The 14,352-nt window shown below is 41.8% G+C and overlaps 2 protein-coding genes across 3 annotated transcripts in view; one reads left to right on the top strand and one right to left on the bottom strand.

The window, feature by feature from the left end:
• The window catches only part of Nup133 (nuclear pore complex protein Nup133), a 600,491-nt gene that overhangs the window by 333,347 nt on the left and 252,792 nt on the right, over positions 1-14,352 (bottom strand). The window lies entirely within an intron of this gene.
• HSPC300 (hematopoietic stem/progenitor cell protein 300) overlaps positions 4,610-14,352 on the top strand; it is a 56,836-nt gene continuing 47,093 nt past the window's right edge. The window contains exons 1-2 of one of the 2 annotated variants that reach the window (XM_080274698.1): positions 4,610-4,625; positions 4,830-4,929. The gene's annotated coding sequence lies outside the window, so the exon portion shown is untranslated. Of the gene's footprint in view, positions 4,632-4,829; positions 4,930-14,352 lie in introns of both variants that reach the window. The other variant, XM_080274699.1, reaches the window with a different exon arrangement.

Here is a 14,352-nt window from a genome sequence, read left to right as displayed (position 1 = left end):
CCTACGGTTGTGCCCTCCCCAGTGCTGGTGAACGCCACCCCAGTGAATTAGCTCCTGCCCCGCCCCTCTATGCTATTGTGCTTCCCCCAGTGTTGACCAGCCCTACCCTAGTGAACTAGTCCCTCCCCTCCCCTGATGGACCTAGTGTTCCCCCCCCCCATGTGCCATAGTGAACACTAACACTCGCAATCATACGAGCAGTGTGCGATGCCCACTCACAAGTGGGCCCCAGATGTGAAACCCTTCCCCAGTGTCACCCACAGAACATTTTACATTTTATACCAGTGCAACCCTCCCCAGTGCAGCCCCCCTAGGCCCCAAATCTCCGCACCGAGTAATCCGTCTCACCCCAGACTTACTATTACCCCCCCCCTCTCTCCCCCCCCCCCACGGACATATACTAGGTATTATATCCTCATCCTATGTAACGCGCACATAGTATAAGGTTAGCTAGGGTATCATCTATGTCACGCGGAAGTACTTCGCTAGCTAGGAATCCATTTATGTAATGCGACCACCTATGCTTAAGGGCTTGAGTATATATTGCCGTCTATGTTACACGTCTGACATATTGGATATACTGCACTATATTGTCTGTGTATACTGAGCACTAGTGTATCTGTGAGACTTGTCTGTGACACTGTGTGAACATCTCTCTATATCAGGGAAGGTATAATACCGTGTAAAGGTCAGACTTGCTGAACTACAGTAGGTGGAAAGTGATTGTTATAAATGCTATTTTGAGTCACTCTATGTTCCTCAGTTTTGTTCACAGAATGTGTGTGTATTTGTCTCTTGATAATACAAGTGTGCCTTTTGACCAGTGGTGTTTGTAGATTTCCCTCCTTGTCTGTACTGACCCACTCAGGGACAAAGAACCCAGGACTGCACCATGTCTGTGACTGAGAAGTTGGGACTCATAATATGCTGCATAACATATACAGTATATATATATATATATATATATATATATATATATCAGCCATTTGTGTGTCCACTGCAGGATCAGCCTATCCCAACCGAGGTAGGGACGATACAGCCAATGTATCTCTACCAAGTGGCTTAGGCTGTCTAGTAGAGATTGTATGTAGGGTGAGAAATCCTTGTAAGTGTTATTGTAGTGTTGGAGTGGCTTTGAATGTGTGTGTAGTCTGTGAACCAAGTGTAATTGGCCCGCGCAAGCTGACTGGGTGCAAAGACACTTTATAGTATGTGACACTGGTTCAACCACAGCACCCCTTCTGTCCGCCAATGCAGTACGTGGCCTGAAGAATGCTCCCAAAGTTTATTACCTTGGCGGGGCGCGAACCCTCGTTCTTCAGTGTACAAAAACGCACACTTTACCACTGTACCACAGAGGCTCCATATATATATATATATATATATATATATAATATACTGTATGTGTGTGTGTTATGCTAGGTGTTTAAGGGTCAGCATCCTGTCCCTTGAACGCCTAGTGTGCAGCTGGGTTCTCTTTCTAGACTGGAGCTTAGATAAATATGAGAGGCAGGACACAAAAACTCAAGGCAACAACCTTACACGTGTATTGATTAATTCTGTATGTGGAACAGGTAGATGTCACAACAACATGAATCTGGGTAATTATAAGTCAAGTACTAGTATTGTAGTATCACACAGGATACTACTTAGACAATAGTTCAGGATAGCAGGTGAATGGCACAGTAAATAGTGTTTGTAGTATCTCGGGCTGGGGAATAGATCACTGTCACTTGGAGGGGAATATAAACTGTATTTAGGCTGGCCAAGCATTTCACGGGTCTTGCAGTGCAGAGGAATTACACTATGAAGGCCGAGCTGTTGTTCACTGAAGTCACTGCCCTATTATTTGATCTCTCTTCTTACCCTCCTGTGTCACTGTTTGCCCAAATCACAATTATCACACATTACTAGGCCTTGCACTTACGTTCTCTTGGATAATACACTGCCCGATGTTCCAGCCACTATTACACTGTCATTGCACTCTTCATTGTCACTCATGGTCGATGAGGCGGCGGCGTGGTTTGTGGGGGGCTGCGGGAGGACTCACAGCCTGACTCCTGATGGGGACTGAGTCCCGCCTGTGGCCTCTGAATCCAGCGGCCACGGGATCACTCGTAGGGGCGTCCTCTCTTGTCTGGGGCTGGGGCGACAAAGGGCCTTGCACTATCAGGGTTGGGAATTGGAGTGCGGCCCCCTGGGCTAGGGCTGAAAAGCCTCCTGAAGCCCACATTTAGGTGCCTAACGGAGGACAAGGGTCGTCTGCATTGGGGTGGGGATAGGCCTCGTCCGGGGGTCCTGGGGGTGGCCTCAGGGGCCCGGAGGCTGTGGCCACCTGCTATCGGGGATGCCGTCAGGAGTAAGCTGCAGTGTCGGTCGTCATCGGAGTCTGTCAGGCAGGGTCCCTCTGGAGCCGGCTGGGCGGAGTACAACCCTGGGGATAGCACAGGGCCTCTCCACAGGTCCTCCTCCTGGAGGATGTCACGTCGTGGGGGTGTGGCAGCACCTCATGGAGGTGCGGCTGCTGGTCGTCTCCTGCTATAGGGCCCGGCTACAGGCCGAGGCCTTTTAGGGGCGTGGCTTCCGGCTGTTGCTGAGGCCCGGCTACTAGCCATGGCCCGTGTGGGGGAGCGGCTACCGGCTGTCTCCTGAAGGAGGGGTGAGCGGTTACCAGCCGTCTCCTGAGGGAGGGGTGCGCGGCTACTGGCTGTCTCCTGAAGAAAGGGTGAGCGGCTGCAGGCCATCTCAAAAAGGGCGCGGCTACCGGCCGTCGCTGGGGTGCTGCCTGGAGCTAGAGTAATAGCTCCACTCTGATCCCGTCAAGGGTCAGCTCGCCCGCAAGGTAGTCTCCTTTTCCTGCTATGGTGGCAGCGGGTAAGTTCCAGGTCATAGGGGCGTGTGGCCCGGGCGGACTTATGTCACTGTTGCCTGGGGTCAGGTCGCGCTCTGTTTGATCCTCCGTAGGCTCCTTCTGGGGGTGTTGTGTTGCCCTCAGTCGTTATTCCCGGCATATATATATATATATATATATATATATATATATATATATATATACAGTATATATATATATATATATATATATATATATATATATATATATATATATACAGCCTCTGGTACAGTGGTAGTGTGCGTTCGTACACTGAAGAACGACGGTTTGCACCCCACCAGGGTAATAAACTTTGGGAACGTTTTTCTGGCCATGTACTGCATTGCCGGACACAAGGGATGCTGTGGTTGAACCAGTGTCGCATACTATAAAGTACGATTGCACCCAGTCGGTTTCAGCGGGCCGATTACACTTGGTTCACAGACTATACACACATCCAAAGCCACTCCAACACTACAGTTACACTTACAAGCACTTCTCACCCTCCATACATTCTCTACCAGACAACCTAAGCCACTTGGAAGAGATACATTGGCTGTCTCGTCCCCACTTTGGTTGGAATAGGACGGTCCTGCAGTGGACACTGAAACGGCTCATGAGATGATATTATATATATATATATATCTATCTATCTATATATATATATATATCTATCTATCTATATATGTATATATATGTATATATATATATATATATATATATGCCTTCGTTTAGCAGTGGACTTGTAATGGCTGATGAATGCTGTTGCTGCTATATCTACCTATCTAGTGATGGACAGACTGATAGATAAATGCATAGACTGATATGTATCACCACATCCTTTTGTTGTACTGTATCCTTTATACACTCTGTAACCGCTGACTGTGTGTACCTATATTTGATGAAGGAGGTGTATGGCAACACTACTGAGCTTTATAGTATGGAGAAGTTTTCTCTTGGGTAGCACAGCGTAATTTATGTAGCCGCCGCCAGGGCGGCGCTGGTGTAGCGGCAGCCATGTTACACCACGCCTGATGCCCGCGTTTTTGTACTGAGCTGCTCTATAGGTTTTTTAAAGCAGCTGATGATTCCGGAAAATATAGTGTCATGGTCCCCTGTGCAGCTTACGGATACAAAAATGGACACAGGAATTCATCGAAGAGTTTCACAAGAAATATATCTTGTTACTAATTACTGCCCCCTGGGGTGGGACAGAAAGATTCTTCCCCAGTATCCCTGCATGAATGAAGCCACTAAAAGGGGCCCATTTATCTCCAGTCTTTCTCTCCATGTCTTCTGTTCACACTCTCTTATAGATATTTCCATGTTTCTTTCGGCCTTAAACAATCTAGACATTCGGTTTCATGACATGGATGGTCTAAGGACTTCCCACATCATTTCAATACCATTACTTCGACGTAGAACAGCTTCAACGTCACTTATACCACACCATTACTTCGACGTAAAACAGCTTCAACATCACTTATACCACCGTATCTTTCCCCTTTCTGCCTGTGCCGTAAAGGGTAAATTCTGCGCTGCAGCAACCTATGGCGTTGTTTTATACTCATTGGCTAAATGTATCCCATATAATTCGTTGAACTAGGCAGAAAAAAAAAAAGTCACAATCCATACATGTTTTTGTATTATAAGCGACGTGTGTTTCAATATGACGGCCAAAATCACACGCTCGCGGCGGAGGTAGCCTCTCCACACTGTAGACCTCAGTGGGCAATACCCACCACCACCTTTTGTTGTAAATGTACTCTGTATATATTTACAACAATACCCATTTCAGTTTCATTCAATTCAAATGTATACAACAGATTATCTAACTTATTAGGTCCGATATTGGTGTGCTAATAACTGCCTTCAATATTATTTGGTACCTGCTCGATTAATACACTGCCTCATACAGTAACTTCTACACTATCAAAACATGGTATAATCTTACATACAGAGCGGAGTTTACGAGACAGTCCCTGGTGCTGGCCTAGGGCAAGGGCGAGGCAGCCATTGTTTACAAACAGACTCGTCAGGTGACTGACAACCAATCCAAGGTAGTATATACCTGTATGTATATATATATATATATTTTTTTTTTACCTATAAACACAAATAACAATTTTCGGTCATCTTACGCAAACCTTCGGTGTATTTTTGTTAGCACTCATACCTGCACTGTGTAAAATGCTTGAAGCTCAATCGAAGTTCTTGATAAGACTCTCCAAGAGCGTTGGGAACTACTCTTTTTTTTCAGGTAATTTTGGGATTACATTAATCAAATGTGTACCTAAATATTTAAAACAAATCTATTTATTACTGATGTCACTGTATTTGAGGGTATAATTTTAGTTATGCATACGGCTTTGCTTAAGCAGCTGAAATTCCTTACCAGTTCACCTCCTTTTCTCTTAGGTTGTTTTCTGTATTTTTATAACATTTATGGTAAAATATAATTTTTGTTAAGCATACAGCTTTGCTTCAGTAGCAGAACTTCCTCACCAGTACACTTCCTTTCCTCCTAGGTTGTTTTCTATAGTTTGATAATTTTGATGGAATATTTGTTTACTACTGACTGTTTTCCCTGTTGTTTTTATCAGTGCTCACTCCAATCCACTTGTGATTGTTTCTCAAGTGTAATGGCAGACTTTATACTCAAGTTAACTGAAATTTCTTATTACAGCTGTACTGGTCTAACCTTAATCATAATCTATCCTAGTAAACATATGCTTTACTATAAGCTGCAGAAGCACCTTACCAAATCAGTCCTTCTTCCTGACACATAATTTTTTCATATTACTGAGGTGGTAAATTTACATTTCCTGTTATATCTGTTTCCCTACTGTTTCTAGCTATATTTCACTGTATCAACTCCTGTTTAATTCCTCAACGTAACAGTGGATGCGACTTGTTCGGAGCTTGGCATTCTGAGCACCTATTTTAGTACTGCATCACGTTTTACGATAAATAAGGATTTTCACTACTTGCAAGAAGGGAGGATACCGTAACCCAACAAAATATATTATAATCTAGCTTCAAATAACACAGTCCATCCATATATGACCTAATCCTACGTAAATCACCATCACCTTACAAAGTACCCGGTAATGTATTTTAAACCACCGGAACATAACCTACTGGTATTATTATAGTTTCAGCCAAAAGTAGAATTATGAGATTTTGAACCATTTTTCAGTATTTTAGACATTTCTAAGACACTTTTCTTCTATGGCATTTTCATTGCATATTACTTTTTTACTCTTGAGGGTTAGATTATGTTACATTATCTTCAGGAGTAAAATAAAAATAATTTGTGATGAAAGTGCTATGGAAGAAAGGTGGTTTAGAATTGTCTAAAATGCTTAAAAACGCTTCAAAATCTCGTAATTCTGTTTTTGGCCGAAACTACAATTTTACCAGCTAACATTACCTAACAACACCTAACCTAACAGTTTAACTAAACCAAAACTAACCTAGCCTAACTGTACCTGACAATTTAACCTAACCTAACCTCCAGTTGGAAAATGGGAAACAAAATAATTATCATAAGCAAAGGAACATGAATAATAACAAGGAAACAATGTCAACAGAGAAACAAAATCAGCAGGAGAATAAGATTTATGCCCCAAAAAGTAGTAAAGAAGAAAAATGAAATGAAAAAAGTAAAGAGATATGGGTAAGTTTCAGTAAGTCCCTTCCATTACGCCAAAAACAAACAAATGTAGGTAGGGCTTGAGGAACGTAATAACAAGGGAGACAAAAATTTAGCAGGAAAAGGTCATTTACCATGCTGGGGAAAGACAGAGAGAGAGAGAGAGAAATACATATTGAATGGTAAGGTCTTTCTGCTGCTTATGGCAAACATTTACCTCTATCCTTACTTAACCAAAACTAATCTAACAAAATATATCCTAACCTAACCCAGTCTAACATAATCTTATGTAACAACAACCCAGTTCAACCTAACCTACCCAATGGTAAATTAACCAGGCATGCACAAATGGAAAACCAAATTAAGCCTGGTACAGTTATGTAGCTTTTAGCAAGTGTCCACCATTATGCCCAGTAACATGCATCTGGGAAACAAAACATGGACAAAAGCAAGAGGGAAACAGTAGACTTATCAATAAGACTTACCAATAAAATCCATGGGTTTGCTATTGATCTACAGTACAGTAAGACCTCACTATAATGGACTAATTGAGGCCCAAACCATTCCAAACTGTGCGAAATTCCGATAAAAGCGACATCCGGACTTCCCCCTGCTAATCCGGACTTTTTCCGATATATCAGACATTAGTTCAGATAGCATGAACGGTTTTTAAACTGTTTTGAGTACCAGTGTGGTACTGTACTGTGTTATAACTTCACTACATTAATCAAATGGTATAATATATACAATAATCCTGTACTGTACACTGATAAACACGTCTTTTATTTACCTTATTGTGGTGAACATAGCTGAAGTGGTCAGGCAGTCTGGACAGCTTCTGGCTTTATTGGACTTTTTCCGATATATAGGAACATAGTCCAGTAGCTCCTAGAGTCTGATAAAAGCGAATTCCGGTCTATTGAAGTCTGTTATATCTAGGTTTTACTTGTAAGACCTCACTATAATGGACTAATTTGGGCCCAAGCCATTCCGATAAAAGTGACATCCGGACTTCCCCCTGCTAACCCGGACTTTTTCCGATATATCAGACATTAGTCCAGATCACATGAACGGTTTTTAAACTGTTTTGACTACCATTGTGGTACTGTACTGTGTTATAACTTCACTACATTAACCCCTAGAACGCGGATCGTCGCGTTTGCGACGCTCGGCCACAAGGGCAGGACGGCGGGTCGTCGCGTTTGCGATTTTAGTACATTTTGAATAACCGCGGGCAAGCAGGCTCCAGCTGGTATTGTCTATCAGTACCACCACCCTCTAGCTACAACTAGCATACTTTACCTTTGTACTACTGACCTCCGTTGTTGCCAAATATCGCGTTTTCCCCCCGTCCCCCCCCCACCACGGCCCGGCCAGCCTGGCTGTGATACATGGCAGCGCTCTGAGCGCTCAGAACTGTAAATCTGCGATCTCCTCTCACAAGCAGTTTATGCTACTAGGAAATGCTTGTTTCCCCAGTTGTAACACTAGCTTTTTTTCTCATGGTTTGCCTCTGTTTAGCGTCAGTTTACTGCAGGCTTTCAAAGTGAGATTATGGCGAGTTCTAGCTCTTCCCAGTCAGTGCAAGCGGCCGACAGGAACGAGATTAAAGTGGCGGACGTAAGGCAGAATAAAAAGCGCGCCGTGGTGATCTTTTGGGAAGTAATATGATTGAAAATAATGTAGTATACATGTTTTTAGCTGTGAAAATGGAAATGTTTGTTGAGTGACGGGAAGACCGCCGCCACAGTGCATGTCGGCCGTACGCTCCGTTGATTTTAGCCTTATTTTCAGTGCTTATTGTACAAATACGGATTCCTAACTACCTTTACGTTGTAGTATAAAGTTTACTGTGACAGAATGAGGCTGTGGTAGAGGGGAAACCGGGTTGCTGGAGGTGTGAAAGTGAAGATTTGGTTACCCAACTTTGAAAGTCTCCACAAGTCCTTGGGTAGTCCACGAAGGCTCAACACCTGTCTCTGGAGAAAGCTGAATGTAAGTACTATCTGCCATACCAAGTATAATGTTCTAGGGTTAATCTCTGATTTTTGGCGAATATTTTCCTACAGGTACTCAGACCGCGATACAACCCCGCCACTCGGGGGGGATCGACTGTACACAGCCGCGTTTTAGGGGTTAATCAAATGGTATAATATATATAATAATATTGTACCGTACACTGATAAACATGTCTTTTACTTACCTTATTATGGTGGATATACCTGAAGTGGTCAGGCACTCCGGACTGCTTCTGGCTTTATCGGACTTTTTCTGATACTGTATATAGGAATTCAGTCCAGTAGCTCCTCGAGTCCGATAAAAACGAATTCCGGTCTATTGAAGTCCGTTATATCAAGGTTTTACTGTACAGGTAAGCCCTTAACCCTTCTGTGAGGCAATTCGGAATCCGCAGACATGCCCCGGGAGGCAAAAGTTTCGGGAAATTTGACATGTCATATTTTTATGATTTATGTGTTTGGGATGATGGATAATGATGAAATATCAATTAAAATAATAAAATGAATATATTTTACCTACCCATTACTGAAGGTACAGCCGATGAATGCAGTATGGGTAATCCATGAGGATGCCGCAGAAGGTAAACAAACAACTTTTTTCTATCCAGTGTTTTCACTTATAGCTTGAACAGAACATTCTTTCCTTATTAGAAAAACTTATTTCTTGCTTCTGTGTACAATTATTTTCAAAACAGAACTTGTTTCCATATTCAAAAAATTGTAATTTCAACTTCTGAACTTTACTTATGCTACCAGTAATTAGAACAGAACTTATTTCCTCTCATTCAACAAAACTTTTCTTCTTGTTCTTATAGTTTGAACAGAACATTTTTTTCTTATTAGAAAAACTTATTTCTTGCTTCTGTGTACAATTATTTTCAAAACAGAACTTGTTTCCATATTCAAAAAACTAATTTCAACTTCTGAACTTTTACCTGTGCTTCCACTAATCAGAACAGAACTTATTTCCTCTCATTCAACAAAACTTTTCTTCTTGTTATCCATTACTTCTGTTTGGCTAGAACTTTGCAAGTGTGTGGTAGTCACGCCAACACTCAAAACATAGTGCGACACCACATTCTTTACACCATGTGCTCACTCGGTTGTTCTTCCACGGCTTTCTCACAGAATGAAGGCAGACATGACATGATCGCTGTCCAGTCTTTCGGGTATGTGTTGGAGGCAGCTTTTGTAGATAGTGCCTATTGGCGAATCCCGATGCTATAAGTCTGTCAGCAGCTAGTTCAGAGTGGCGTCCAGGACGGTCTTTGTTCAGTGTGCCATACTTGGTGAGCAGTTGTCTCACCACTTCCAGAACAAAGTGCCTCAGTGACTTCTTCTTTTGGGTTTCTGCCTTGTACATATGGTAGGCATTCAGCATTGACAAATCAACCATATGAAAAAATAACTTCTTGTACCATTTTACGGTACGTCTGATACACTCCACAGTACCTATTTGGGCAACCGACTTGTCAACAAGTCTCATATTTTTTGTGTAATCAGTTACTACGTCCGGTTTGAGGACTGGTTCTTTTGTTCTATAGTCCACTTTTCCTGATGGAATCAAGTTGCCACGATGGAAGGTGCTCAGCATACAAACCTCCCGTTTATCTGTCCATCTGACACACAGCAAAGGATCACTTCTGTAGAGCTCACAGGTTCCTCGAGCACTACGTCCTCCAAACTTTGGAAGATATTTCCTGTTCTTCCGGACTGTCCCACAACTACCAGTGTTATGATCATGAAGGAAACTACACAGGGATGGGGAAGTATACCAATTATCAGTATACAAAACATGTCCCTTGTTCAGAAATGGTGCCATCAATTTTTTTACCACAGAGCCAGAAAATCCTAGGGGATCTCTTGCAGGTACATCAATATCAGTGCCAGTGTACACTATAATGTCTAACACTATGCCAGTTAGGCAGTCACAAATAACAAAAATTTTTATTCCAAATCTGTGTCTTTTGGAAGGAATGTATTGCTTGAATATATGTCTGCCACAGAACAGAATGAGACTTTCATCAATGACAAGTTTCTGATAGGGTGCAAAGAAGGAGCGAATACGCTCCTTTATCTTTTCTATTACTGGACGAACCTTCCAAAGGCGGTCATCAGTACTGGGATGGTTGTTGTCTGTGAAATGAATAAATCGCATGAGTAGCTGGTACCTGTCCCTGGGCATGTACTTGGGAAATATTGGGGTATAAATCAGTGGATCTCAGTTCCAGTAGTCACGAACATTTTGCTTCTTTACTTGTGGCATCAGAAGAGTGAGTGCAAGAAATGTGTACATTTCAGGTACACTGGTATCATACCAACGTTTCATTTTATTGTGTGGAGAAAAAGGATGTTTGTCCTTCATGAACTGATAGTATCTATTGGTTTCTTGTACCAAATAATCAAGAATTTCACCATCAAAAAACAGGAGAAAATACTCCATTTCAGAACTGTTTTTGTCTACACCAGCAGCCCTTGTCACTCCACTGTGAGTTGCATCAAATCTATAGCAATTTGGTATGAATCTGTCACCATTTGCCCAGATAAACCCAGATCCATCAGCACTACCAGTACCACCAGGCCTACGGGGAGGGTCACACACCCTGGGGTCATCGTCAGCATCTTCATCATCACTTAGGTCTGAATCATCATCACTCTCGTCACTCACAGGAATAAATCAGTCACTGTCACTGTCTGCCATCCCCTCACTGTCACTACCACTCTCCTGGTCATCACTATAGTACTCCAAACCTGGCGATAACTTACGTTTCACACCAATACTACTCACTGATACCGCAGAGGTTGACGGAGTTTGTGTATCACTGGCTGAAAATCCTTCAAAATCGGTGATGTCATGCACTTCCCTCTCTTCAACGAGTCTACTAGTCACTTCAGAGTTCTCCAAATTGCTATCCAGTTCTGCCATCTCATTTGAAGACTGTGCTGAGGGCGAAAAATGAAGATTTCCCTCTAACTCCATGATAAACACAATCGCGCTGCCTAAACTCTGCGTGTTGCAGACGTGAAAAAAAATCGGCCACATGTACTGTTATTATAGCATATTTTTGAAGGATTTTAGGCACATATTTGTTTGTAGAAAATTATTTTATGATTTATGAGTCATTTTTAGTGAATTATTTGGGCATAAAATGCGAAAAAAAAAAAAAAAAAAAAATCCACCCCAAAACCCGGTACATTTGTACCAGCAGGTTTGTTTACATATGACATCAGAGCTCAGACCACTCTGAGTGCAACGTGGAAGGTGGGGGGTATCATACGATGCCACCCGTTGCATGAGGCTCTTTTACTCACAAGTCCCGACCTGGTATCCATCAAGAGAACCAGTCTTAAGACCCGACCCGGACTTAAAGGGTTAACCCCCACACCGCGGGCATGTTTACCGATGTTTTGCGTGTGCCGCGGGGTTATTCGGGCTCCGACAGACTCTCAAAAAATATTTGCCAAAAATCAGTTATTAGTCCTAGAATATTAAAATTACATATGCTTATGGCACATATCTTCAGCTTTCTCCTGGAATGTTTGTTGAGCCTTCGTCAGTTACCGTAGAACTTGTGGAGACCTCTGAAGTTGGGTAACGAAGTCTCCACTTTACACTTCCCGACAACCCGTAATATGATTACCACAGCCAGATATTAACACTATAAACACTACTTTATGATTTTCAAGTAGTTTGGGATCCATACTCCAAAAAAAAAAAAAACACTGTGAAAGCAATGAAAATTATGAGCGCGTCTGACCGTCGCACTTCCGCTAGTTCGCTCTTGGTACTCTGTCATTTATTATTCATAAAACCCCTCACACTTTATATTTCTATTACTATATAACACTTATATATATCTACAGTCTTTATCCATAAGTTTCCTTCAGTAGTATTAGTTTATTGTCACTGTAGGGATTCAATTTCTTTCAGTAAAATACGTAGCATTCACTTTCTCGTTCTGTATACTAGCATTGAGAGTGAATGTCACTTTCATCTTCACTCTCATAACTCATAGTATTCAGACATGCTAGAGAGAAACTTTCACTTTCATTACTCCTAGGGTATATACTCGTATTCTTATAATACTACTCATTTACATTTCTATTTATGTTCTCTATTTTATTTACGTTATTTACATTTCTATTTTATTTACACTGTGTTATGCACTGTCACTTGAAGTAACTTATAAAACTATTTTCCATTGTTCACGTATATTTACATTCATTACTTTCACTTGCTGTTTACACATTATTTACACATTATTTACAATTCCACTTGCACTGTTTTACTCAATAGAAAGATTGTAGTCACTCTTTTATCAATTGTCAGCCCTTTACCTCTTTCCACACGAGGTTTAGTAGGGGGTAAAGGTCACAGGGCCCTTTGCATGGGGGTGAAAAAGGCCCTGAAGTCAGCAAGAGGAAACAGACGTACCTCCACTTCAGAAGATGAGAGTAAACTGATAAGGGAGGGCCGGGTGGAGGCCTACTTAGGGGATATTCAGTACTACCAATGTTAGCTCTTGAAACAGCTATGTATAGCACTGAAATGATTGGCAGGAAATCTAGACAATACATTATAAATTAGGTAGTTCCAGGTGAATGTAAATATCACTTAGGCTTCTCCCTTCCCTCCTTATATGTATATTTATTATGAAAATAGATTATACGGCATATTTCAAGGGGAAAAAAAACAGCGAAAATTAGCGAACGAGTGCACGTGAGGTGTTGTCAGGTGATAATTAGCCAATTCCAGGTGTATGGCACTCTCACTTACCTTATTTCTTTCTTGTATATATTATTTGGTATAAGAATAGGGCATAGGGCTTATTTCAATGGATGAAATCAGTGAAAAATTCCAGGGAAGATTTACTTTGTGTAGCACGGCCGGGCAGGCGAGAGGATAGGGTAATGGAGGGGGGGTAGGGAGGGGAGTCAAGAATGGGGAGAAATGGCTAAATTGTCAACAGTGGATGGGAGTACAGATGAGATTAGGAGTGCTGACTAGTGTTGGACATTGGCAGTACTGATAGATGATACAAGCCCCCACTTGGAAGCCCGGGTGAATTCAAAATAACACAGAATCACAAAAGCGACGCCCCACGGTATGATCCCTTGCTCCCAAGCGTCACGAAAGTGACGCCTCGCGGTTAAGGGGTTAATTCACGCGAACTTTTTTCACGCGATTTCGGTTATCCACGAATTTTTCGTACAATAATTAAAACAAAATTATAGTATTCAAATAAATAATTTTAATATACAAGAGAAATAAATAAAATATAAAAATGCCTACCTGCTGCCCGTGTGCATACACATGTGTGTGTGTGTGTGGGAGGTCGGTCTACCACGCACCACAGACAGTCAGTTTGAATCCGACGGTCGAACCATGGGTGACTGGCCAATCATTATTTGTGGCTTATTTTTCTGCCTTCCAGTGATTGCTTGCCTTGTCTGCCAACATGGGGCCTAAGCATAGTGCTAGTGATGCATGTAGTAACACACCAAAACGGACTAGTAAAGTGATGTTGCTGACAGAGAAAGTTAAAGTGTTGGACAAACTTCAGGGAGGAATGTCGGCGACAATTCTCCGTCAGGACGATTCCCTGTCATTTATTTACATACCAGTTTATTTAGCAAGTACAGTATATTAGTTTTTTACTTATATGAGTTATAAAATCCCCCTGAAAATTAGTTATTAAAGTATTAATTAATCAATAATAAGTATATTAATAGAATGATGGGGAATCGTCTATGTTTTGATGGTGAATTGACTTGATGGTGAAATGTCTCAGAACCATATGTTTGGGGTG

The sequence above is a fragment of the Coenobita brevimanus genome, chromosome 59 (assembly GCF_032717465.1).
Source record: "Coenobita brevimanus isolate Jiangsu-jjx chromosome 59, ASM3271746v2, whole genome shotgun sequence".
In the NCBI taxonomy this organism is placed as follows: domain Eukaryota; kingdom Metazoa; phylum Arthropoda; class Malacostraca; order Decapoda; family Coenobitidae; genus Coenobita; species Coenobita brevimanus.
Note: the sequence above shows the minus strand (reverse complement) of the source record. Positions and strands in the feature narration are given on the sequence as shown.